Source organism: Carcharhinus amblyrhynchos, chromosome 1 (assembly GCF_965287045.1).
Source record: "Carcharhinus amblyrhynchos chromosome 1, sCarAmb.v2.hapA, whole genome shotgun sequence".
NCBI classification, from domain to species: domain Eukaryota; kingdom Metazoa; phylum Chordata; class Chondrichthyes; order Carcharhiniformes; family Carcharhinidae; genus Carcharhinus; species Carcharhinus amblyrhynchos.
In genome coordinates, this window is record NC_137324.1 from 120,266,384 (window position 1) to 120,291,878 (window position 25,495).

The 25,495-nt window shown below is 41.6% G+C and overlaps 1 protein-coding gene across 1 annotated transcript in view; it reads right to left on the bottom strand.

Moving 5' to 3' along the window:
* The window catches only part of LOC145344555 (ankyrin-2-like), an 831,416-nt gene extending 807,652 nt beyond the window's left edge, over positions 1-23,764 (bottom strand). The window contains exon 1 of the mRNA XM_080191753.1: positions 23,680-23,764. The gene's annotated coding sequence lies outside the window, so the exon portion shown is untranslated. The remainder of the gene's footprint in view (positions 1-23,679) is intronic.
* Between the last annotated feature and the right edge of the window lie 1,731 nt (positions 23,765-25,495).

Below are 25,495 nucleotides of genomic sequence, written 5' to 3' on the forward strand. Positions count from 1 at the left end.
TGACTGGATATCAATCTCATTAGCGAGTTTGGCAAGCAATCGTTCCCCCCTCCTTGAATGTTCCCACCTCTCTGGTGAGATGTCACACGGACGTGAATCAGTACTGGTCTCCACCAGGGGGAATCAAAGACCATTGAAGCCTGCTGGTCAGGCAGTGTCCACCTGATAGTGCCCACCAGACCCCAGGCAGTGTCAAAGGGCAAAGCCAAGGTGGTGGGGCCTGGGTGGTTGGAAACATAAAACTACAAAGAAATATTATCATACTAAATGATTGACCAAAACTAGATTTCTATGAAGGCACATGTGAGGTCACCCACTTGTACCTAAAATGGAGAGAACGGGGTGCTTTCTAAATGGTGAGAAGATGAAACAGTGGAAGCAGATACATAGGAACAGAAGTAACTCAGCCCCTCAGACCTGCTCCAGCATTCAATTAGTCTATCTCAATGCCGTTTTCCTGCTCATATCCTTTGATATCATTAATATCTAGAAATCTATTGATCCCTGTCTTGAACATAATAAATGACCAATCCCTTCACAGCCCTCCAAATACAGAATTCCAAAGATTCACTATCCTTGGAATGAAGAAATTCCTCCTCATTTCATGGCTTGCCCCTTATTCTGAGGCAGTGTCCCTTGGTTCTTGACCACTATCCTACTCAGGGGAAACCGTCTTTCTGCAATTAGCCTGTCTCGTCCCTTAAGAATTTTGTAAGCTTCAACGAGATCACTTCTCATTCTTCTAAACTCCAGAGCATACAGCACCTGGCTTCTTAATTTCTTCTCCTAGGACAGACCTGCCATTCCAGGAATGCTGCACTCCCTCTATGGCAAATATCCTGTTTCTTAGATAAGGGGACCAAAACTGTATACCACACTCCCGGTTCAGAGTATCAAGGTTCTATACAAGCTAAGCAAGACACCTTTACTCCTGTACTCAAATCTGCTTGTGATAAAGGCCAACATACCATTTGACTTCCTAATTGCTTACTACACAGCATGTTGCCTTTCAGTAACTTTCAGGCACCAAGGTCCCTTGAGACATCAACACTTCCCGGTCTCTCGCCATTTAAGAAATACACTGTACTTCTGGTCCTTCTACAAAAGTGGCTTACCTCACACTTATTCATATTATATTCCATTAGTCAATTTCTAGTCCACTCATTAAGCCTGTCCAAAACCCATTGAAGCATCATCCTCACAACAGATATTCTCACCTAGTTTTGTGTCATTCATATCATTATATCATTGATACAAATTATGAACAGCTAGGATCCTTGAGTAGTTGCAGTCACTGCCTGCCAACCTGAGAATGATCCGTTTATTCCTGCTCTCTGTTTTCTGTCCATTAACCAATTCTCAATCCATGCCAGTATATTCCCCCCATCCCAAATACTCTAATTTTGTTTACTAACCTTCTGTTTGGGACTTTCTTGAAAACCTCCCAAAAATCTACACACATCACATCCACTGATTCCCCCTCATCTAATTTGCCAATAAAATGTTCAAAAAACTAGAACAGGTTTGTTGAACGTGATTTCTCTTTTATAAATCCATGTTGACTGCCCAATCCAATCAATATTTTCTAAGTGTCTAGTTAGCACATCTGTTATATTAGATTCTAATATCTTCCCTGCTATAATGCCAGGCTAACAGGTCTACAATTTTGCTTTTTCTCTCTCCCTCTTTTCCTAAATTGTGGGGTTGTATTTGCTACCTTCCAACCTGCAGGAACCATTCCAGAACCTATTGAATTTTGAAAGATGACCACAAAGTACAAATGTTTATTGTAATGAAAGGTGAAAACTGGTCTCTAATTATCGGTGTGCACAAAACATTATCTTCCCTGCTTCACCCAAACAATTCTTCTTTGAATCAATGTGTAAATTATGGTAAATATGGATGGTCATTAATTAAACAATTATTAAAGTGATTGGGATTCCCAATGGAGCAGATACAGTATGGGCACTGGGCATCATCTGTTTCCTGGCAGTCAGTAAGCTGTTGTTTTGATGCCAGTTGTTAAAGGAATTCAAGCTACCCACAAAAATACTGGCAATAATACAATGTCCCTTTAGTTTTAAAACAGATCATTTAAAAAACCGAATAGTAATTACTTGAAATTTGTTTCTCTTCCCAATGATGCTCTGAAAACTCAATACATTTGCCTGTTCTCCGTGTCATTCTGCTGCTACTCAGGTCAGTGACAGCAGGACATGAATCAAACTAATAAACAAGTTTAAATTTTCTGGATTTTCAATGACAGTAATTGTCAATTCTTTACAAGTTTTGAGCTTTATATTAGGTAACCAGCAACATATTCAAAAGCGCAAAAGGTTAGAAAACATCCAGCGTAACAGTTTAAACTTCAGCAATTAACATCATCTGCCACAAGTCTTAAATTATTTTTTGGCAAAGTACCCTAACTCATTCGCCTATTGGTCTTCTGTAGTTATTGGAATTGATGGTTAAAGAAGGGAAATCCTTCTTGGAACTCACTAGTATCATAGCTGAGTACCTCCCACAGGCTACACTGATCCACTCAGGTCACGGGAAAATCACACCAATCATCCACATCCTATTTAATGTATTTTTCATTCTGAATTGTTCTTTGTGACTATGCTTACTCCCAACATCTCTGGTTTGACTTTTAGGTTGCTTGTCGCTGGAATAGAATATCTCAATGGTAGATTTAAATAAGGAAAAGATGGATGGAGACTCGTGGAGCATAAAGGACATGGACTAATTGGGCCAAATGGCCTGTTACTATGTCATATACCTCTTAAGTAGTTACATGTTCTATGAATTTCTGTAATAGTTTTTAAAAATGAATCAAATTTGCAGAATTAATTTGCAGAAATACATTGGGTAGAATTTTATGAGAATGATTCCAAGTGTCCTACTGGCATGAAAATGGAAGGGTAGCAGATCTATGTTTTGAGCAAGTTTTCATGCCAAATCTTGCACACATAATGCACAATGGTTTAGACCATTTCTAGCTGCTGCCGGCAGTGGGCTGTGCTTAATTTGCCAGCCAGAAACAGAGGGAGCTATTGCACATGTGCAGCAGCAGCAGCAGAGGCCTGACGAAGATGGAGAGAGCTGTTAGGCCCCTGTTGGTGCAGGAAGCCTAATCAAACTCCCTCGCCCCCGCAATCACAGGGACCCACGGCTGATCACGAGCTTCACACCATCCAAAATGAAGCCCACGCCACCCAGACCAATCATGCCCTCCCCCAACAATTGCGATGCAGAGTGGGCCACCCCTCCCTTCCCGCCTACCAACTGTCTGCAAGCAGCAGTGGGCACTTCTCCCTCACCCCCACAGATCAGAGGCAATTTGCACAGCGGCCCTACTCCCTCCCTAGTCGAGCTGGATCTTCAGGCCTCGTCCAAATTCCCCATCCCTATTAGCCCCATCCCAATAGACCCGACCACTATAAGCCCTGTCCCCAAAGCCCACCTTCCATAGGCCATAACACCGATAGGGCCAGCCAGTGCCCGGTAGGCTTTACTGAAATACCAGGCTGGCAATGCCAGGGTATCAGGCTAGCACTATTAGGTTGGCACTGTCCAAGAGGCACCCTCTCTTGCCCTCAGCATCACTGGGGACCCTCACTGACCTCTGGTTCTACCAGCAAGGCCACATGACTATGCATTGCAATTGTTGGGGAGAGCGTGATTGGTGTGGGTGGTGGGGGCTTCATTTTGGATGGCGTGAGGCTCATGGTCAGCCGGGGGTCCCTGTGATTGCAGGGGTGAGGGGAATTTGATCAGGCTTCTTGCACCACCAGGGGCCTAACAATTCTCTCTCTTTGTCAGACCTCTGCTACTGCTATTATTGCACGTGTGCAGACACAATGGTCTGCACATGTGGAATAGTTCCCTCTGCATCTGGCTGGCAACTTAAGCCCAGCCACTGCCTGCAGCAGCTAGAAATGGTCTAAACCATTGTGCATTATGTGTGCAAGACTGGGCGTGAAAACTTGTTCATGGAGAGCAGGTGTTTCTCTTGCCAGACAGAACTTCTCCTAGTGAGGCCATAAAATCAAGCGAACCCAGACGATGACAACTGGGCTCGCTAGTGCTTGAAAATCAACATTACAATATATTTAAAGAACTTATTTAGCCTCGCGCCCATTTCCGTTGTGAGGCTGACCTTGTTGGAAATCTGGCTCTCAATGGACAGGGCAAGCTGGTAAAATTCTGCCAAAAGTATATATTTTGAATGTAGAATATTAGGAAGTAACAAAGTGTTAAATGAAAGAAGTTACCTAGATGCTTTTTTTTGCAGGGAGTAAGTGAGACCTGCATTAAATGAAAATAGCAATATAACAATGTTGCAAACTTGTCAACTCAGCAGTTGCAGCAATAAAAAGAAGCACCACTCAGTAAATTAATGTGATTAAAATCCAGCCTTTGTAAACAATTTAAATATATTGATATAAATCTCCACTGGTTTATGCCCAGCTGTTACAACACAGTCTATGTATCAAACAGTAACACAATACCATCTGATGCATGTACTGGCCAAGAGCACTTTGGAAAATAATGCCCAAAATCCATTTCAAGTTATTATTGTTCTTTTTTGTCTCAATCAATATCCTATATTTCAAAGAGAGTTTGAAGATTTAGACAGGACTTTTGTTAGTTTTCTGTTTCAGCAAGTTCACAAAAATGTAATAACATTCAATTAGGAAGTAATGATCGCTGCTATACTCAAAATAACTGTTCAAGGTATTATATATAGTAAGCTTGTCTTCATTGCTGTCTGTAATGATATTCTCATGAATTGCCGTATCTTCTCCTTCCGTTCTCTGCCCAGACATAGGTCCAACCCACAGCACCGTGGTCTCTGCCAGGAGAGGGCAAGCAGGCAGGTCTGAAATCCACCCTTGCTGGAACAACGACCAAACCTCTTGCTGTTGGCACCAATCTGATCCAGCCAACTGAACCAATCAGCATCCGAAGCCTCAAAGATATCTGAGTTACTGTGGCAACATGCACATTTACCAGTATGTTGTAGCCTGAAGTTATGGATGGTGATAGTAGGAGTTGTAATTTTTTTCCATCACATACTGACAGGGAATCTCTCCCACTCTTACCACTTGCCATTGGCATACGTTGAAAGGAAGTATAACTCGATACTCAACCTGTTTAGCAAAGCTATGAATGCACCTTCCTTGACCATCAAGGCCTGGAGTAGGACTTGAACTCATAGCTCCTGATTCAGAAGTAGGGATGCCACCACCATGCCACATGACCGCCAACTGCTGCATAGGTTTGCTTAAAAGAATGCCAGAGATTCAGTGTTAAAATTTTATTGTTGATGAGGAGCATGCCGTTGTGTGTTTAGGGCTGACGACCAAGTGTCTATCTGTGTGAGAAGAATTTTGCTGATAGGTGTAGCATGACCTTTAGCTTAGCATTGGAAACTGATACAGACAACGATTTCCTAGGAAAACAGGTCCCAAGGATCAATTATGTCCCACCTCAATGTGAGGACAAGTGAATGGTTCGGTTGGTTGCTGTACCCAGCTTTATGGCATACTATCATGATAGTCAAATGAAATAACTCCTGTCACATTGAACTTCACTGATTTGGGGTTGCTGTAGTTTACAAATGGGATGCTTGGTGGCTGATGGAAGCCTTGATGCAGAAAGCGGTGGATGGGTCTCGGGCTTGGAATAGTGATATTTACGGAGGTTGTATTGAAGATTGGGTGTATTTGCACTTGGGAAAAAGAAGAAAAGTTCCAGCATAAATGACGTGGGCAAAATGGCAATGGTTCTGTAAATAGCTGGATGTAACAGCAATTAATAAAAAAAAGGAGATATCAGGTGACAATTGAAATGGATATTGCGGATAAGAATACTGATCAGAATCAGGTACTTGGTGAGGATCAGGTTATGACCATATATTTACAAGACATAGTCACACAATTGGAAAACTATGCATCAACAATTAATGTGCTATTGGAGAAGACCAGAATGCCTCCACAAAGGCAACACAGATGACATGTGCGCAATGTGTAGACTGGTAAAACAAGCATTGGAAAGGAACGTTCCCTCGTGGCAGGAAATTGCCACCTGAAGGTCATAGTGCAAAGTTGGAGTAAACCCGAAATTAAAAGATACAAGATGGTTACCTAGCACAAAATGGACTCTGTGAAAAGACATTAATCAAGGGATTGAGTTTAGGAGTCGGGAGGTAATGCTGCAACTTTATAAGACCCTTGTCAGGCCTCATTTAGAGTATTGTGCGCAGTTCTGGTCGCCTCACTATAGGAAAGATGTAGAAGCTATTGAGAGGGTACAGAGGAGATTTACAAGGATGTTGCCTGGACTGGGAGGCATGCCTTATGAAGTTAGGTTGAGGGAGCTGGGACTCTTTTCCCTGGAGAGACGAAGGTTGAGAGGCGACCTGATAGAGGTTTATAAAATGTTGAGAGGAATAGATAGGGTGGACTCTCAGAGGCTATTTCCCCGGGTTGAAATGGTTGCTACGAGAGGACACAGATTTAAGGTGCAAGGAGGGAAGTTCAGAAGTGATGTTAGGGGTAAGTTTTTCACTCAGAGGGTGGTGAGTGAATGGAATCGGCTGCCGTCAGTGGTGGTGGAGGCGAACTCGCTGGGGTCTTTTAAAAGACTTCTGGATGAGTATATGGGGTTTAATGAGATTGAGGGTTATAGATAGGTCTGTAGGTTGGTAGGTGTTGATGTGATCGGCGCAACTCATGGGCCGAAGGGCCTGTTTGTGCTGTAGTGTTCTATGTTCTATGTGCTGACTTAGGCACAGACATTGCACAATGAGTTAAATTCTGTTAGTGTTTAATTACTGTAGGAAATAAATCAGACCTTGATGCCAGATGATCATCTTAGCTTGAAATAAGGCAGAACCAAAACAGTGAGTTTTGTTAACAAGATCAGTCATTGAAAGAAGGGCATAAATGTATAACAATGTGTTAATTGCTAATATCCATACTTGTCTACTTTCCAAAATGTAGAATAATGTGATAACTGCTAATGTCTGTACTTGTCTATGCTCTGAAATGTGTAATGATGTGCTAACTGCTAATGTCCATCCTTGTCCACTATTTGAAAATGTATAAAAGCTTAGCTGCCATTTTAAAGCTGAGAAGGTGACTGCGAGCACTGCAGAGAGCCCAGCGCTTCTCCCAAAGCTTTGTCCGATAAACTGCATGTTGAATCTTTAAATCTGACCCTGAGTGGTGATTTTTTCCACAACAGCGATATCACAATAACCTTCCTGCATGTGAGTGGGAGAAAATTGACTCAGGTCTACCTGGTAAAATGGGAATGCGAGTGAACTTCGAAACTAACCATATTGAGTTTGATCTTGTACTTCCCAATCATTCCAAATGGAGAGAATTTCATCTGTGCACCATTTAGAAAACATTAGAGTGATAACGGGGACGCACATTTAAAGTATACCTTACATCTCACTTACCTTGTAAACATTGATACATTAATAGGGAGCAACCTCCATGCTTGTAAAAGGCATGAGCAGACTATTGTCTGTCCCCATGGGATATTCTGACATCATCGCTTTTATTGTAGATTTACTACATCAGAGTATTATATTAAAGATACTATGGCTGTGTTGTGAAAAGACTGTGCCTCAATATGCAGTATCAAGTTGCAAGGGAATATGATGTAAGCACGAATGAGAGAAACATTCAATCAAGTATAGTACATTTTGTTTTATTGCACTTAAATCCTGTTCCATTTGATGTTCATGAATTAACAACACGAACACACTTATATCTTGAAATATTAGCAATATTGGAGGCTTATTTGTACGAAAATGTTGCCAAATTTGATTGTGAAATAACTCCCCTTCCAAAAACACTTGACTGAACTTCCTAGGAAACACAACTGTCAACTTCAACAGCATAGGGAATTAACCATAATCATATTAACAATCTGAACTGTGAACTCTTTTGGTCTAAAATTTGGAATAGGGCATGAATATTTTACATTCATCCCTGAGAACAGATCATTTCTCATGTCCTGGTGCCTGTACAGTTGGTAATAATAGTCTGGCTACTGATCAATCTGGCTAGACATTGAAGTAAAGGGCCAAGAAGATGAAAAGACTAAATGGCCCAAATGTACCATAATATCAATTTTTAGAATTGTCACGATGCTGTAAATCAATACATTGGTGACTCTGAAGGTGCCTGTTAGATAAGTCAGTAAGAATTGTAAGACTAAGAATTGCCTAAGAATTCCTGTATAAATTTGTTTACAAGAACGTCTGAGATCCACTGTTAAAAATTTACTGCTGATGAACAAGCTTATTGTGGTTGTATTTCCTTTGATTCTCGCCTCATGACTGGTGGACAGTCACACAATCCACCTTCGGAACAAAATATGCCCTTGAAGCAACAAGTGGAAGATCCAGATATTCTGTGGCTAAACAACTATATAGATGAAACAAACAGGGCAAATTCTAGTAGGACATGAACAAATCCCTGACTACTAATACACCTCAAAATCAACATGGATCACAAATTGATCATGCACCCCAGAGGCCAACATGGATCAGACTGACCATGCACCCCAGAGACCAGCAAAAATCAATCACAGACTGATCACACATTCTGTAAACCAACATGAATCAATCACAGACTGATCATACATCCCAGAAACCAACAAGAATCAGTCACAGACTCATCATGCACCACAGAGATCAATGGCTCAGAAGGATCAGGCATGAAGGCAGTTGCTGCACACCCTAAGTATAAGATCAGGTTAAAATCCTCATCTAAATAGTATCATTGGGAGCAAAATCATCAACAGGAGAAGTCGCAATGAAAATGGATCTGACCAAATCAAACTGAATCAAACCGACTTGCAGTTAACCTAGTCTGACTAAGTAAGGGGGAACTAACTGTATTTTGTTAAAATTACTCTGGGTGGGATTTTCCAGGCCCCTTGCAGTGGTTTTTCTGGTCGCACAGACAGCTCAACATTGGCTCTTCCTGGGATCTTCTGGTCCCACCAAAGTCTATGCCATTTTGCCTGGCTTGCCCATCCCATCATTATGGAACCTACTGTGGAGGGATCACCTACAGCAAGACCGAAAGATCCCTTTGGCAGCAAGGACTAGAAAACCCCGCCCTCTACACTTTGTGAAGTTTAACCTCTTGACAATAAAGCTGTTGGATGTCCTGTCAGATTGAGTCAATTGTGATTCTCAATCTCACAGTCCAAATCTACAAGTAGACTTTTCATAGCAGCCAGCAATGTCATGAAATAACCTTGTCGCAAGATTCCATTGCAAAGCTATTTTAAAATGGTCCCACTACCATCTTTGTCATTTTGCAATGCTGGCTGTCAACAAACCCGACAACAAGATTTATTATTTATTCTTTTCCCTCAGCAATTCCCTCCCCTGTAAATCAAAAGCTATTCCCTTTCGCCCAGACAACAAACTCCATTCCGTTTCCATTCACGTCTCTGTTTATTGTCTCAAGATCAACCAAACTGTTTCCAATCATCCAATTCATAGGCAAAGTGCTACTAACTGTGCTATGCTGACACCTACTTTTACTGCTGAATCATTATTCAATAAAACGTTAACATATTGCAATCTCCTAAATGCAATTTCTTCTCAAGTCCTGCATTGGTCTGATCAACACTATTCTCTAATGTACTAATGCAAACTTATCCAGCCTCATGTCAGACCAATGTAACTGGATGCAATTCAAAGTGCCTTCATTATCTCAATTATATTATAACTGGCAAGGATATAAATGGTTACCGACTATGGGATATCAAAAAGACAAAAAAAGCAAAATGTTAAATCAAATTGAATTTCAAGTTGTAGAATTTCAATTTCATATTTACCAAAATGAAGCTAACCTATTTTTAAATATCATCAAATGGCGGCAGTATGTAGGAGGTCCTGCATCCTGCAGTGATTACAATCTTACACACTGAAATATTGTAAAACAGTAACTTCTGTTTGTCCCTTAGGTTTGCTTACTGCCCTTTTGAGGATGAACATTGGTAGGTCAGTAGATTGATGTACAAGCATCCCAGCCACTCCCCAACCTGTCTGCCACACGAGACCTACCCAATCCATGAAATGCACAGACAGGCTACAGCCCTATTTCAATATGTAAACTGAAGTCCCCTGCTGGTTTTTCTTAATTCTTTCATAAGTCATAGGCATTGCTCGCTAGGCCAGGATTCATTGCCTGTCCCTAATTGCCCTTAAGATGGTCGTGGTGAACTACCTTCTTGAACTGCTGAAGCCCACGTGCTGTATTACACCCTCAGTGTTGTTAAGGAGGGAATTCCAGGATTTTGACCCAGCAACAGTGAAGGACCAGTGATATACTAGTCTGTGACTTGGAGGTGAACTTAGTGATGGTGTTCTCGTGCATTTGCTGGCCTTATCCTTTACAATAGTAGGAGTCAAGTGTTTGCAAGGTGCTATCAAAACAAGTTTTTAACAATCTGTTAATATTCTCTTGAATAATGATTCAGCAGTAAAAGTAAGTATCAGCATAGCACAGTTAGTAGCACTTTCCCTATGAATTGGACGAATGGAAACAGTTCAGTGACCCTGAGACAATAATCAGGGAGATGAATGGATATAGAATGAAGTTTGTCTGGGCTAAAGGGAATACCTTCTGATTTACAGGGGAGGGAATTGTTGAGGAAAAAGAATAAATAATAAATCTTGGTGTCAGGGTTTGTTGACAGCCAGCATTACAGAATGTTGCCTCTAACATGTCTTTCAGGTCAACCCACAGTGCTCTTAAGGGGTTTCAGAATATTGCCGCAGTAACAGTAAAGGAAGACGATCTAGTTCAAAATCAGGATGATGTGTGACTTAGAGTCATGGGGGAATCTTACCAAAAAAAGTATTGGTTCCAGCGAGAAAAACGGCTGGTTTTGACTCCAGATCTAATGACATTTTGCCACAAAAAAATACAGCTAAGCATGTTTCACATTGTCAAATTGGGAGCAGGGTCTCAACAGGCCGCACTGGGCCCCTTCCCTCCAGCCCCTATCCACAGTCAGTGCCAGCAGCCCCCAACCCTTCCCCCAAACAGCAGACCCCTCTCCACAAGCCCCCACCCACACAATCACACTGGATAACCGTCCCCAGACAATGGACCTCTTTCCCCCCAAACCACCACCCACACAGTCAGTGCAAGCAACCCCCACCACCAAACTGCCATCGCCAGCATCCCCATCTCCCACATCTGCTCCCAGCCACCACCACAAATAATGGAACCCCCACCCCCCAACCAACCCATCCCATGAGGCTCCCACTAGGGTTCTCTCCTGGCACTGCCCATTCCCATGGACGGCAAGTGTTTGCTCAAGATCGTTCCCATAGAGTCATATAGCACAGAAAAGGGCTCTTCAGCCCATCACATCAGCACCAGTCAAGACAAACCATCTAACCTTATTTCTCAGCGCTTCACCCATAGCCTTGTATGCCAAGTGCACAACTAAACACTTCTTAAATGTTATGAGGGTCTCTGTTTCCATCACCCTTTCAGCAGTGAGTTGCAGACTCCTACTTAAAGGGGAACATCCAGGTGTGAACAGGAGAATAACTGTTTATATTCTTCCGTTCAGAAAACATACATTAATCACTACTCTGTTTTGGTCCTTTATTCAACTTCCTATGCAAGCGGCGCACACACTGTTGTTTTATCAATATGCCTCCTTTGAGATATGTCAGGAGAAGCTGTATCCTCTCTCAGTGCATTACAAGTAGAAGGTACGAGAAATACATTTTGTGATCAATAAGCTTTTCTAAATTTATATTGAAAAATACATCAACAAATTCATAAAATTTGAATAAGCTGAAAGAATTCAATTGTATTTAAGTATTATTATGCTCTATTTATCATTCTATTCAGATCTTAGCATCCTGCTTTCTCCTCTTCCCTAATCAACAGGAAACCAGACAAATGTGCTCCTTTGCCTCTCCGAATAATGTCATTGATCTGAGCACTGAGAGATATACTAATGGACCCCTGGTTAATCTGGCTCTCATTCGAACCTCACTTACTACAGTGATGCACATTTGATGACATGAACCAACACTTCATCATCATTTGAGGAATCACAGGTGAACATCTGTGCCCTGGCATTGTACGATACCGCACTCCTGTGTTGGCTCATTTGTTTCTTGTCAGTGCAATGCATTCTGTGGTTATTTTACTTTGAATAAGACATTCACAAAATAGTGCAATTCAGCAATTAACAGGTTTTTTTTAAATCACCACACATCATACTAGTCCTCATGGTTATTAAGGGCGCTTTTGTACCCCTCTGTTTTACATAAATTTAATGATTGTACTTTAATCAGTCATGAGAGCAATGTTTTTTAATTGTTGTTCTGGTCAAATAATTATAGAAGCAGCTGTACCTCCATGTTAAGTAAAATAACAGATGCAAGAGTGAGTATTCCACATCTGTCACATTGCTGTAAATTGCTTGCAAAATAGGGTCTGTATGCAGGTGGACAGAGTCTTCAGTTCTTTTGGTTTACTCATATTCAAAACAATTTTGCAACAGAACATTAAATACAACATTTTCCAGGAATGCATCTTTTTTACAAATACAATAGTTATATATCACTGATTGCTGCTGGGGTTAGAATTGGGGCACTAAAGGTTTATACCATCATCCAACAAATTACATTTATACAGCACCTTTAATGCAATATGGCAAGCTGCATAAGGACTGAGAGGGAATCCCTGGCTCACAGGGCCAGGGACCCACATTCCATTCCCAGCTTAGATCACTATCTGTGTGGAGTCTGCACATTCTCTCCATGTCTGCATGGGTTTCCTTCAGGTGATTCGTTGCCTCCCACAGTCCCAAAGATATGCTGATTAGGTGCACCAGCCATGCTAAATTCTCCCTCAGTGTAGCCAAATAGGCACCGGAGTGTGGCAACCAGGGGATTTTCACTGTAGCTTCATTGCAGTCTAAATGTAACCCTGCTTGTGAGTAATAAATAAATAAACTTTAGTAAAGAAGATTGGGAATGTTAAGCTTGGACAGGGTTGAGGAGGTAGGTTTTCTGATTCATTTTTCAGAAGGTGCGAACAGATGTAGACATAAATGTACAGAGGAGAATGGCAAGGGCCATCATAACTGAAGTTTGGGCTCCCATTAATGGAGCAGAAGGGGAAGGAAGGCCAGGGGGTTCTGCAGAACACTAATTGTGCAGAACAGCATTCTAATCAGTAATCTGTAAACTGTGTGTGCTGTTATATGCTCTGTCTGAGGCCAGAACTCTCCATTCACCTGACGAAGGGGCAAATCCCGAAAGCTTGTGAGTTTACGATCAAAAAATGGTTGGACTTTAAGCTGGTGTTGTCAGACTTCTTACAGTGTTGCGCAGAACCCCATACTGGGAAAAGCAGAGGATGTAAACTCAGATTTGGGCTCAAAGTATGTATACAGTGGGTGGAGCAAGGTTATTGAGGAATTAAAAACACAAAGTGGTGGAAAAACTCAGCTGGTAAGGCAGCATCTGTGGAGGGAGAAATAGTATTGATGTTTCAAGTCCAATACAACGCTTCTTTGGAATTCAACTGTTTCTCTCTCCATAGATGTTGTCAGACCAACTGAGTTTTTCCAGCACCTTCTGTTTTTAATTCAGATCTCCAGCATCCACTACATTTTGCTTTTATATAAGTACATTGAGGCATTTGGCAATGAAGTGTAGCAAAATTTGAAGGAATGGGTAAATTCAACTTCGTGTGGATTGGATGCACGGTTTTATAGATGTACGAATTTAAGGAGCTCAACAGAAGCTCAGGATATCAACCCTTCAAAATACATGTGCTGATTTATGGGTGAGTAATAATTCTATCATAAGAATTAAAAAGCTGATTGTACTAAAACATGTTTGATGTTTGCTTTCACTTTTTAAAATTAAATCAATTAAATAAAACACAAATTATCATTTCACTGGAACCCATTATTCTGGAATTGAGGCAGTGCAGAGGACTTTGACTGTGATGACGAGTCATTTAAATGTATTAAAATAGATTATCACTAACAAAATTATTTTAAATAAAATAAGCCAGCTGGTACTTATGATTCCAAGTAAAAGACATGATTTTTGAAGCATTATTAGACTATACAACTGTTTACTGTACTTACCATATTGTAGTGCCTTTTCAGATATTCAAAATTATGCTAAGGTATATATATATATAATTTACAAAATATGAAAATGTAGGTTATATGAATAACCAAATTAAAACTCTATTGGTATATTTAATGAATACAATTGTACTGCAGTGCCACACTGACAACGGTACTAATTTTACAATGAAAATCTGAGTAGCATTCTGGTACTTTCCAAACAATAATCTACATTGCAAAGAAAATGTATTTTTTTCTGGCATTTTGCAAACAGACGCAAAAATGTTAAGTTGATTTTCCTTGAACAGTGCTCACCTTGTACAGTGTTATGTATTTATTGTTCTTAACTTCAAAAGAGATTTTAAACAAGAAGGATATTTACAAGAGATAATTACAAATTTGTTTCCCCATATTTGATTTTTTTTTGTGTGACCTATTCAATATCATTACATCATCACTGATAAAACAATCTTGTTCACTATTTTAAAAGGAACTGCAGTCTGACTTACTTAGTGTTATTGCTGATTACCTTATTTTTATTTAGTTACTCTGGGAAAATGATGGATGACCTTTACCATTAGAATGATATTATCTATACAAATAATTGAATTTTAAAAAACAAGTTATTTGAAGGTGCAGAGTATCTCAATTTGGCATCATTGGTGGTATAATTGTTGACTCTGAGAGTTTACATGTACCAACCTGACAAATAAAGTTATATAATTTTTAATCATAAATGAAGCAGTGTTCCTACTACTGACATTTTCATACAGAATCTGTACAAAATAGACTGTAGCTTGAAATTCCTATCCACCTGTAGCCTGACTCCATTTCCAGACAACATGTGGTCTGACGGCAGATGCAATATGATCACCATCACGTCTGTTATTTTGCTTAATCTGGAGACAGACTGGAGAGTCGAGTGGAATAACAAGATTATGAAGTAAGCTAGTTCATTTATATAATTTTTTTTTGTTAAAATACCTTCCAAAGGGTTTAGGCCTTTTGTTCTCTCAGCCCAACTATACTAATAAGTGTAATAAATTCATGATTACACTGTAAGTATAATAAAACGAAAATGATGCAAAGCGATTCTTCAAGGATTGGTTTGTAGAAAGGAATCCATGGGAGACATTCAACAAAGCTCCATTTCGCACGCATTTGAAAAAGCATTGAACAGGAATGTATAATAATTCATTAAGCTCAGTTCAGATGTTTCAATTATTGAGTGAAGATTAAAATAATGGGCTGGATTTTATACACCCCCACCAGACATTTTTACAGCAGGAGGGCACAGAAAATAGGGTGTGTGCCAATCCCACCACCTTTCCACTTACTCCTGAGCTTACCTTCATAGTACAACAGGTGGGCAGGTGCCACAATTTGCACATAAATGATCAGTGGAACTTATCAATAAGCTAACAATTTAATACTGCCTACATGCATGCCAAAATGTGGAAGTGGCATATGATAGACAAAGTAAAATAATAGCACAACCAACGAATGCAATCAAAGTCTGCAGACCTGCCATGTCCAGTCACAAATGCTGGTTGATAATTAAACAATTAACCAGAGGAGCGAGCTCCATCAACATTCTAGCTTCAATGACTGGGACGACCAGTGCAAAAAACAAGATTGAAGCATTTCCAACCATCTCCAGCCTGAAATGTTGAATGGATGATCCATCGTGGCCTCCTCCTGAGGTCCCCAACATCACAGATGTTAATCTTCAGCCAATTTGTTTTACTCCCCATGACAACAAGAAACAGATGAAGATACTTGCTACAGCAAAGGTCAAGGGCCCTAGAAGCATCCTGGATGTAATACTGGAGACTTGTGCTTCAGAATTAGCCACCTCTCTAGCAAGGCTACACAGTTTCTCTAGATACAATGCAGTTGTAACACTGATACTATACACACCCAACAACGTAGAACATTTCCCAAGTATGCTTCTTCCACAGAGAGCAGGATAAATCCAATCCAGCTAATTACTGTCCCATGAATCATTTGGAATCATCACCAAAATTATGGTAGGTGTTTTTGACAGAGCAGTCAAGCAGCGATAACCTACTGAACTTTGCTCAGCTTGGGTTCCGCAGAGGTCAGTTGGCTCCAGACCAAAATTCAAAAATGGACAAAATGGCTGGATTTCAGAGATGAGCTGAGAGTGACAGACTTCCTTTGTCATCATGTCAACATTTAGCCAAGTGCGGCATCCATGACTCCTAGAAAAATGGAAGTCAATGAGACTTTCCAAGCCCAAAGGAAGATGGCTGTGGCTGTTGGATGCTAATCGTATTAGTTCCAGAGGTTCCTAGGTAGTGTTCCGCTATGGCAGGGTTGGAAATTCCCAGTCTATATTGCTATTCCTTCACCGTCACTGGGTCAAAAGCCTGGCACTCCCTTCCTTACAGCACTTTGGTTCCATCTTCACCACAACGACTGCAGGAATTCAAATAGCCTGCTCAACATCATTTCCCAATGAGAACTGGGGCTGGGTGACAACACTGGCCTTGCCAGCAACACCTAACCCAAGAATGCATAAAAAGAAAACATTAAGCCAAAGCAAAGATATGTGAAGTTTGAAAACATAGGAACTAGGAGCAGGAGTAGGCCATCTGGCCCCTCGAGCCCACCATTAAATAAAATTATAGCTGCTCTTTTTGTGGATTCAACTTCATTTACGCACCTGCTCACCGTAGCCCTTAATTCCTTTACTGTTCAAAAATTTATCTAACCTTGCCTTAAAAACATTCAGTGAGGTAGCCTGCTTCATTGGACAGGGAATTCCACAGATTCACAACTTTGGGTGAAGAAGTTCCTCCTCAATTCAGTCCTAAATCTTCTCCCCCTTATTTTGAGGCTATGTCCCCTAGTTATAGTTTCACGTGCCAGTGGAAAAAACCTCCCTCCTTCTATTTTATCTATTCCTTTCATAGTTTTATATGTTCTTATAAGATCCTTCCTCATTCTTCTAAATTCCAATGTGTATAGTCCCAGTGTACTCAGTCTCTCCTCATAAGCCAACACTGTCAACTCCAGAATCATCCTAGTGAATCTCCTCTGCACCCCCTTCAGTGCCAGAACATCCTTTCTCAAATAAGGAGACCAAAACTGTACACAGTACCGTTAGCTGTTCAACATTGACTGCCTATAAAGCTACTACAAATCTGCTTATTTTAGTGTTACAAATAAAACCTTGCACTGACTCTTCATTTTCTTTGCAAGTTATGATTTGCATTGCAACCAAGAAAAAAAGTCTATGAAGTTAAAATAACCTCTCTTCATTTATGAATTCTAAATGCTTCCCCTCATTGAGTAAAGGTTACTCAATGTTACAACCCAATGTGGTACTCAATTTGCAAATTCTCAGGTTTATTAGTAAGTGAATGGATCTCAATTAGGATGGTAATATAGGTTATGGTGCCTCTTGAAACATCCTCATTAATAAGACAGCAACTTTTTCAATAAATTGCAAAGCATGAAAATATTCCAAGCAACTGCCTTTCAGATTATTTGCCAAGTGTTGCCTTACTTGATTTCAGCTAGGTTCTTATGAAAGGAGTAAACCAATAACAAAATGATAGAAATTTCAGGGGATGTAGCAACCTGTCTTTCTGCCTATGTCCATACATAGTTATATTAATATGACTCTTCTTCAGAGTAATTTGGACTCGAAATGCTAACTCTATTTCTCTCTCCATTAAAGCTGCCAACCTGCTGAGTTTTTCCAGCATTTTCTAGCTTTTGTTTTAATTAGACGTAATCTTCCCTTACAAAATCCATGATAAATAAGAACATAAGAACATAAGAAATAGGAGCAGGAGTAGGCCATCCAGCCCTTCGAGCCTGCCCCGCCATTCAATAACATCATGGCTGATCTGTCGCTGCTCAGTTCCACTTTCCCGCCCTCTCCCCATAACCCTTAATCCCCTCTCCTATCAAAAACCCATCAACCCGCGTCTTAAAAATATTTAGCGAGGCAGCCTCCACCACTTCAACAGGCAGAGAATTCCAGAGATTCACCACCCTTTGAGTGAAGAAGTTCCTCCTCAACTCCGTTCTAAACCGCCCCCCTTTTATCTTGAGGCTGTGCCCCCTAGTCCTACTGTCTTTTTTGAGCGGGAAGAGTCTTTCCACCTCTATCCTATCCATCCCATTCATCATCTTATACGTCTCAATGAGATCTCCCCTCATTCTTCTAAACTCTAACGAGTACAAGCCCAGTTTATTCAGCCTCTCCTCATAGCTCAACCCCCTCAACTCCGGTATCAGCCTAGTAAACCTCCTCTGCACTCCCTCCAAGGCCAAAATATCTTTGCGCAGGTGCAGCGCCCAAAACTGCACACAGTACTCCAGCTGCGGCCTCACCAATGCCCTATACAGCTGCAGCAAGACCTCCCTACTTTTATATTCAATCCCCCTCGCTATGAAGGCCAGCATCCCATTCGCCTTCCTGACCACCTGCTGCACCTGCAAGCTGGGTTTTTGCGACTCATGCACAAGGACCCCGAGGTCCCTCTGCACCGTCGCCTGCTGCAGTTTTTCGCCACGTAAGTAATAGTCCTTCCTACCATTCTTCCTACCAAAGTGGACCACCTCACACTTGCCAACATTAAATTCCATTTGCCATTTCCTGGCCCATTCGCCCAGCCTATCTAGATCCTTCTGTAGACTCTCCACACCCTCCGCACAATTTGCCGTTCCCCCAATCTTGGTGTCATCAGCAAATTTCGACACTTTACACTCGGTTCCCTCCTCCAGATCATCTATATAAATGGTAAAAAGCTGAGGCCCCAGCACCGACCCCTGGGGCACTCCACTAGTCACCATCCGCCAATCCGAATAGCACCCATTGACCCCCACTCTCTGCCTCCTATTTGACAACCAATCCTCTATCCACGCTAACACCCTACCCCCAACTCCATGTCCCTCGACCTTCTGCAATAACCTGTGAGGTACTTTGTCAAACGCCTTCTGAAAATCTAGAAGGACCACATCCACCGGTTCTCCTCTATCCACCGCCCTAGACACATCCTCATAGAACTCCAGTAAATTTGTCAGACACGACTTCCCTTTAATGAAACCGTGCTGCGTCTGCTCTATCAAGCAATTCCCTTCAAGATGCCTCGCAATTTCCTCCTTGATGACAGATTCTAACATTTTACCTACCACAGATGTTAAACTAACCAGTCTATAATTCCCCGCCTTTTGCCTGGCACCCTTAGCCGTAACATTAGCCGTTTTCCAATCATCCAGCACTTCCCCGGAATCCAGCGACGTCTGGAAAATAACCACCAAGGCATCCACTATCACCTCCGCCATTTCTTTCAGAACCCTCGGATGCATTCCATCCGGTCCTGGGGACTTGTCCACAATCAGCCCCTCCAGTCTGTCGAGCACCGCCTCTCTAGTAACAGTAATGTCATTAAGACCCTCCAGTCCTACCACCTTTCCATCGCTAACACCCAGCAAATTATTCACGTCCTCCTCCGTGAAGACAGAAACAAAAAAGTTATTCAATACCTTAGCCATATCCCCATCCCCTACCACTAGGTCCCCTTTCTCATCCTCTAAAGGACCAACATTCACCCTAGCCAGCCTCTTCCTTTTTATATATTTATAAAAACTCTTGCTATCCTTTTTTATATTAAGCGCTAGCCCAGCTTCATAGTTTCTCCTACCCTTCTTTATCAACTTCTTTGTCAATCTTTGTTGACATTTAAACCTCTCCCAATCCTCTTCTCACCCACTACTCTTAGCTACTCTAAATTCCTCCGGGTGTTAGCGATGGAAAGGTGGTAGGACTGGAGGGTCTTAATATCACACACCCCCAGTGCCATGGAACCTATCCAGCACACTTCCCAACACTTTTAAATTCTTCAAGGATATTGAACCACAAGAATTCAGTTTTGACAACAGGACCAGAAGCAATGCGGTTCCCCTTGCACCGCTGGCAGACTGAGGATATAGTAGGATCAAATGTGTGTCTTAAGCTTGAAGTAATGAAAAGAACACACTGAGGGATAGACTGGCACTTTTTTCTCTGGAGCGTAGAAGACTGAGGGGTGATCTTATAGAGATCTAAAAAATAATGAGGGGCACAGGTCTGCTGGATAGGTTCCATGGCACTGGGGGTGTGTGATATTTATCTGTTTTTTCTTAAAATCATTGCATTTATAATGGTGGCATATGCAATGTGGTATCCCTTACTCTTGTCATGGCTAATATCAATGGGTGGGTGGGTGGGTGGGGGTGGGGGCCATGGCTATGACCCAACAGGTCCTTACAGCTGGTGAGGAAAATCACCTTAGAGCTATGGGTGCTGTGAAGTTTGTTTCTGTATTTTTGTTACTTTGCGGTCAAATAATCTCTGACGGACTCCTGTAATTGTTCAGACTGAGCATATATCCTGGGAAAAGACACTTTTGTATCTTTGGCACCCCAATATAGCTGTTGAAGGGGGAAGTATGCTTTGGTGCATGTCTAAGTGTGGAATGAGAATCTTTGGCTGATCAGCCTTTTCTTTACCTGTGTCAAAATCATATGTTCTCCTTGGCTAAATATGCAATGACAGTAGTTACCTTGAAAATTCTGGAATGTTTCATGGCTCTGTCTCTCGCATCCTGTAAGTGAAGGCATGCACCGTTATGCCATGTACTCAAAGCTTTATACTGTTTCCCCCTAATCTCTGAAATATGCTTTCATTGTTTGTATCGTTGGAGGCACCATTTGTAATAAGTAAGCAGAACCAACTGTGTTGATGCTCTCTTGTATCTTTCTGTTTATATATGTGGAAAAATGATTATGCTGTACTGTACCAATCCTTGAGGGTTTGTTACATTTTTTATAAAAATAGGAAAACATCTTCAATAAAAATATATTTTAAAAAGATTAAATACATTTAATACATGCTGCATATTTCATAGGGTTAAAAGAAAATGCTTCATCATTTATATAATAGAACTATCATTGACTTCTAACGATGAAAACAAAATAAATATTTATGCTTTAGACGCAGAGGGAACACACGGCTCTCATTGTCAATGTTGTGTACAATCAGCATGCAGCTTACTTCACTTCCCTTGCTTTACATGTGTATCACTTCAGTTATACCAGTAGGAGAAAAATTACCCGGACGGAAATCAGCGGAATGTGGCAACCCTATACATGGGCAATGGTCAACAAAACCCAGATTGGCCAAATGTGGCCCCCGTGCTGCAGGTTGGCCACCACTGAGCTGGACCAATAAGGAAGTGTCTCGCTTCCCCCTTTCCATTTGTCAGTTGTAACAGTGATGAGAGAAATGTGTCTTAACAACCTCAACTCAGTTCATTGTGGAGATGTGGTCCAGAACACACATCTTGCCCTTTTCACACAAATGGACAATCTTGTTCAAGAAGGCTATAAAGATCTTTATTATAGAAGTGTATGCATTCCCGGGGCTCAAAATAAACATATTTATAATAAAATAAACATATTTATTTGAGCCCCGGGAATACATACACTTCTATAGTAAAGATCTTTATAGCCTTCTTGAACAAGATTGTCCATTTGTGTTATTAAGGCAAACAGATCAAGATTGATTTGCATTTCTCCACGTTACATATTTAGTTTTTGCCCAGAACTTACTCGCATCAGAAAACGTAATATTTTACCCTGTACTGATCACACGTGGATAACAGTGGTACTACATCATTGACCAAGTGAGATCAGTTGCTCTTATCGCCCGCACTGACATCATTTTCACAGGTTGTCGTATTGAAGCAGTCAAGTCCCAGAGAAAACTAATCTTAACTGAAAGCTGAAGAGGCCAATGAGAAGACACCAAACATTAACCAGAGTTGCGGCCAAGAGGCGGGGAGTCAGTTACTTTCAGGATCAGAGCGGAAACATATTTCCACTATGCTATGCACAGGGATAATAAAACAGTGAATGCAAATCAAGTTGTTCTCAACAGCGTTATTTCTGTATTTATCCAGTGTTTCCACGGAGCTAAAAAATTACTGTTCTCCATCTGCTATATTCGTGACTTGCTATCACCTACCAAATGTTCACGCTGCACGATCATCATGTGTTAGAAGCAACAGGGTTATCAGCATGTGTGTCAGGAGCAATGGTTAACAGACAAAGCCATAACATTGCGAGATGCGCAAGCTTCACGACACCTTCTCATTACACACCCAACTGGTACGAACCAGCACTGATGAGCAAAATGGGGTGGAAAGATGATCATAAGTAGTAAGAGCAGGATGAACGCTCACGCCTGATCTAATAATGGCCTTATCTCCACTTGCCTGCCTGTCTCTAACTCTTAACTCACCTGTCAATCAAAAATCTATCTCACAGCCTTCAATGAACCAGGAAGAGAATTTCAAAGACTAACAGTCCTCCGAGAAGTTATTGCTCCTCATCTGTTTTAAATGAGAGGCCCCAAAATTTTAAAATCCGCCTTTTAGTTGTAAAATGGCGCATTGAGAGGAAGCATCCTCCCAGAATCTACCCTGTCAAGTCCCCTCAACATTTTAAATATTTCAATAAATTCACCTCTCATTCTTCTAAATCCCAAAGTATCGGTCCAACTGCTCAACTTTCCCTGATAAGACAAAATCTTTATCCCATAAATCAGTCTAATGAACTTATTCTGAAATGTTCCAACGCAAGTATATCCCCTCTGAGACCAATTCAGCACACGGGACTGGAAGCGTGGTCTCACCGTAGCTGTGTACAGTTGGAGTAAGACTTGGGATCTTGGGTATGGTGCTCTGTCGGTAATTTGGTGCAGACTCGATGGGCTGAATGGCCTCCTTCAGCACTGTCGGAATTCTACGAACGTTATACTTCATCTGCCATTTTTCTGGCCACTCACTTAACATATAAACGGTGCCGAAAATAATTTTGTAACGTTACTTCTCATAATACATCAGAGCAGTTTGTCCAAACTGTCATGTGTAATAAATAGTTTAATTTAATCCCCAAAACAAAGATGCCAAATTTTCTAAATTATCTTTATTCAGTGGTGAAGAGCAGGGAATAACTGTTTGGACTGAGAAAAGGCACTCTGCTATTTGGTTATGTTATGCTGTGTGTGGCTGAACAGGGAATAAATGTCAACCTGCAGCCTGAATCCAGTCAGCACAAGCACCTGCTTGAGTCGATACACACTCCTGCCACTGCACACACTTCCCTTGTCTGCTTGCTCGAAGGGAAACAGAGACCACGGAGGGTAAATCTGGAAGACGGTATTTTTTTCCCCCCGAATTCCTCTCTTTTTAAATCCTCCCGTACATCGGTGGTGGAGTACTCCAAAAGATTTGGGTAACCTAGGCAACGCCTTGACTGTCAGTCTGCCCAAGCTCAGAAGAGATTGGAGTGGGAGGCCTGAATGTGTGAGCCGGGGTTCGGGCTGCTCTACACGGTGCGGGAGCGCTGGCTGAGAGATCTTAATGTCGGGGGGGAGGAAAAAATAAACAAAGTAGCGAAAAACAAATCTTTTTGCAACATTTTTGCACCCACCTGGCGAATGCGGTCTGGCGGATTGGGAGAGGTCCCGCCTCCCTGCGGGGAGGAGGCAGCGGAGGAGGAGGGAGAAGCCATCTTCTTCTCTCAGTCTGCTGCTGCTGCAGACGATGTTTTGAAACGCAATACTCTGGGATTAGCCTCCTGACTTTCACTCGCTGTGTCACTGTAGAAAGCGGGTTTGTTCTCTCTCCGGCTTGTTTGTTTTTCCTCTCTCTCTTTGCTGTTTTCATTCACACAATCAGTGTCAGCGCACTGATTAATTTTTTTTCACGCACTCAGCCTCAGTGTCCAGAGACTGAATGAAACTGGGCGGGAAAGGAAGGTTTTTTTTCTGAGGGGATAGTTTGTGGGGGCGGGCGGGGGGGTGGTGGTCAGTAGTTGACCTTGTTGTCCTGTTGGAGAGGAGAGTGTGTTTGGGTGGTGAGTGTGTGTGTCCGTGCTAATGCGGCACACCACCCAGCACCTCTCAGTCCCTCTCTCTCTCCCCCTCGGTCTCAGGCTTTGCAGAGCCCAGCGCGCCTGTTCTCACTGCTCACATCACGTACAGTGCGATGTGCTAGAAAAACAGCCCTGATCCATCTTAATGCTGCTCCGAAGAGTCATAGTAAGGTGGGGCAAAAACTGCTATTGGCTCAAAGACGCTTTAAAACAGTGCAAAAAGACCTGTCATGTAGTTGCCTCTGATAACAATCTTTACTCGAATTAATTATTCCAGCCTGGCAACAAATGGCTGTACTCTCTATCGTTGCACCTTGTGTGCTTTCTACGAGCAGAAGGTTTAACAACCACTTTACATTTTTGTAAGGCCTCCAAAGCGTTGCTGTCTCTCAAGATTATCAAACGGAATCACAGAATAACATTTCACAAATAGTGCAGTTAAAAATAGCAACCAATGCAATCCAACAATTTCTAACCATGTAGTAAGAATTCACGAACAGAATGTGTGCAGGATGAATGGCAAATAAATGTCATAAGCCCTTGCTTAATGTTACACAGAAACAGATTGTTGCACCGGTTTAAAGGGACTTGCGTTCTTCAAAACGTTAGCACACTGTTTACCATTAGCAGGGTAGGATATTGATTGATTATAGCGATAAGATCAGAGGATCGTTTTAGTGGTACAACGGGCTGGAGTGCGGCTGAATAATTCTCCAGTTTGTCGTCTTGCAAACTGTGAAGAGGAGAGGGAGAGAACAGCTATCTGTCATTGCTTTCGCTGGGAAAACAACATTGCCTTGGGAAATAATATGATGTAGCAATCATGTTTATCATTATAATGAATGCACAGTGGCTTTCCGTTCAACATGAAATTGACAGTTCATCTTTCGGCAACAGGAAACGCGCGTTTGTCTCACTTTGCCTAATTCGTTTATCGCCAATGCAGTTAAATCTCAGCATTGAGTGACAGGACACTGCAACTGCTCCTGTTTGGGAGATAAACAGCAATAGAACAAAAATGATGGGATGCATCTCAGCCAGGAAACCGCAAGAAAACTAGTGACAAATATATATTACGATTGGCCAGCATGTTTCATGCTGGTGCATGGGATGGAAAGGATATTTTTGATCCCGAAAGAAAGTTTAAAAATATATGCTGCGGATGCTTCAAATTTGAAATACCCAACAAATCAGACAGCATCCGTGGAGAGAGAAACACAATTATCCTTTCAGGTTGATGAGCTTTGGTAAGAGCTGGAGCACGCAAAAGAACATATGTGCTGAGGGAAGCATGAGATATGTTAAGCGTTTCGCAGAAGTTGATCATTCAAGGCATTGGATAGTGAAGTAAATGCCAAAATACGAAGTGTAT